At 45.3% G+C, this 2821-nt stretch overlaps 1 long non-coding RNA gene across 1 annotated transcript; it reads right to left on the reverse strand.

Moving 5' to 3' along the window:
• Positions 1 to 714: 714 nt before the first annotated feature.
• On the reverse strand, positions 715 to 1993 carry LOC109549750 (uncharacterized). The gene is made up of 2 exons (XR_002176151.3): positions 1743 to 1993; positions 715 to 1339 (listed from the first exon to the last, which is right to left on the reverse strand). It is a non-coding gene; the product is annotated as an uncharacterized lncRNA (long non-coding RNA).
• Between the last annotated feature and the right edge of the window lie 828 nt (positions 1994 to 2821).

Genomic DNA, 2821 nt, shown 5'->3' on the forward strand with positions numbered 1-2821 from the left:
AAATCACCCATAGACTGGACACCACCCTTACATAAAACTCTGAAAGATACAGAGTCTGACTGTATAAAAGGGTTTGCTCTGAGACTTAAGGAATTGAAGATGTTGGCATTTTCTAAACACATAAATAATTGAATTTGTTGGGCCTGGGCTCTGACATGAGAGAAATCGAAGCTTTCCTCCTCTTTGTTTCTCTCTTTCTTTCCTCCCTTCCTCAGTCTTGATATTCTTGCCTTGTCGTTTTGTGTGTGTGTGTGTTTTTTTTTTTACAAATGATATCGTTTTCTTTATTTACATGAAAATTTGATTTAGCGGCTGCAAGTGAATTTGGTCTAAGAAGGCTTGGGATAGCGTCTTGACGTGTTTGGTTGAAAAGGGATTGTACTTATGATATATGCTGTGCAGAGTGCTACCTTTCAGATAGGGAAGGGGGACTGCTCTTTATTGGGAGGACAAAAAGATACTGTTTTAGGGGTACTTGGAAATATTTATTTCTACAACTTGGTCCATGGCATCTTCGTGATCTTAAGGCATGTTCATAGACCAACCTTGTTTAGAGGGAAGGATTATTTTGGGGGGGCAGTGCGTGGAGGGGAGGAGGTTGTCCTTAGTTTTCAGAGCCAAACTATAAACCACCACTTCCACCCTCTTAGCAAGCGCCAGTTATTCCAACATCTTTTTCTTCTCATGGATAGAATGACAACAAAGAGGAACAGGTCTGATGCTACTAAAGGGTATAATTAATCTTTTGTTTTTCCCATTCTATGTAGAGTTAACCAACCGTACAATGAGTTTAAGCAAGTGAAATAGATTCTTTGTCCTTCCTCCCTCACTCTCTATAATGAGAAAAATAACCAGTAGAAGGTGGTTGACTGAGAAAATTTTTCAAAGAGGAGACACATTCTTGTCCTGCATGCCACTCCTGGGAGTAGGCAGCAACAGGTCCTTGGAAATCCTGGGACCAGAGGCAAGAATACGGTTGTGAAAAGGCAGAAATCTGAACGGGCCCTGGGTCGGGAGATCACAGTCCCAGCAAACACAGGAGGTAAACGCCCCAGGAAACAACCAGGAGGCGAAGCTCCATCCAAGGCAGGGGAGGGCAAAGGGAAATCGGAGCTCATCACAGGTTCGGGGACCAGGACGTCCTGAGCCCGAAGGAGGTCCTTGGCCGGATGATCAGATAAACGCCGTGGGCTCACCATGACAGAGCTGAGGGTGCCAGTGACGGGGGAGACACTGGGAGTTGCCGAAGTCTCTGCACAGCTGCTTCCTTTGGAAACCCCGGGAAAGGCTGGTTGGAGGTGACGGGCATTGAGAACACCTGGCTGGAGCAGAAACTGCCCTGGCGGGGAGAAAACAGGTTCTGGCATGAGTGAGCCTGAGCACTTGTAATCCCTGTGTCCCAGACTCCCAAGTTTTTATGCATCTAACAAGAATAGTGACTGTGTCTAAGCAACGTGGCTGCTGCTAGTTTTTAATCAGGCCGTCCTCCTAATAAATCACTATTGCTTGTGTGTTTTGTAATTTACAAAGTACTTTCCCTTGCGTTCTAATCCCCTCCTGATGTACCCATGTTCTGGAGACAGACTGTCTTCTTTCTGCTCTGTTCTGGCCTTCTCCAGGATTGCAAAGCTGTAATGCTAACTATAGCCTGGCATTCAAGACCTGCTCCAAACCCAGCCCCGGCCTTCCCTCATTCTGCATCTGTGGCTGCTGTCCTTCCCTTCTCCTCTCACCCCACTCACAGACCCTCGTCTAGTCTCCTCATGGTGTCCTCTCGTTCCAATCTTGTGGGCCTCTCTCAGAATGGCCCCCGCCTTCTCATGCCTCGGGACCACAGAGCACATCGTTTTATAGGCCTGGAACATCGTCCCTTCCCTTTTATTTCTGTTAAAGTCTGACTCATACTTGAAAGCCCAACCCAAATAATCTCTTTCCTGTGAAGCCTATTTTAGCTTTCCACCGCCAGGAGGAACTGCTCCTTCCTGTATCCTCCCACTGTGCCGTGCTTACCTTGATATTACATCACCTAACACAGGCTGACCTGATGAGAGCTCTGTATGTTCTCCACCGGATGGTGAGCTCTTACATGTGTTAACATACATCTGTTCACGCCAGGCGCTTTCTACTTGCTCTACAGATATCAAGTCATTGAATGCTCACAACAACCCTCTAAGGTTCTATGGTTAGCCCCATTTTATCGAAGAAGGAGCTGTGACACAGGGAGCTTAAGTGCTTTGCCACAGATCACACAGCTGCTAGGTGGCACGCCCAAGATCTGAACCCGGTTGGTCTGGTTCCTGGCCATACTCCTAACCACTAGGCTTTCCTGTTTATGTCATTTATATTTGCATCAAGATCCTCCAGGGAACTGAATGTCAATATTATGACATAGTGTGAGTGTGTTGCGTGTGTGGTAACTGCAATCATTGTTGCTTTTGTTGTGGTCATCCGTTTACAGTGCTTGGTGTCAGTCTATTTATCTCTTGTAAAAATAAAATACATTGTGTGTGTGTGTGTGTGTGTGTGTGTGTGTGTGAAAAAAAAGTACAAAGTTTCAGTTATACAGGATAAGTTCTGGAGATCTAACGTACAGCATGGTGCCTGGAGCTAACAGTATGTATTGTATATATAAAATTGGCTACAGGGTAGATCTTATATTAAGTGTTCTTATCCCACACACAATAATAATGATAAAGGGGTGCGAGGGAACTTTGGGAGGTGATGGAAATGTTAACGGCCTTGATGATAGTGATGGTTTCATGGTCATGTATTTATCCCCAAACTCATAGAGTTGTATACATCCCATACGTATGATGTTTCA

Source organism: Tursiops truncatus, chromosome 9, assembly GCF_011762595.2.
Source record: "Tursiops truncatus isolate mTurTru1 chromosome 9, mTurTru1.mat.Y, whole genome shotgun sequence".
Classification (NCBI taxonomy): domain Eukaryota; kingdom Metazoa; phylum Chordata; class Mammalia; order Artiodactyla; family Delphinidae; genus Tursiops; species Tursiops truncatus.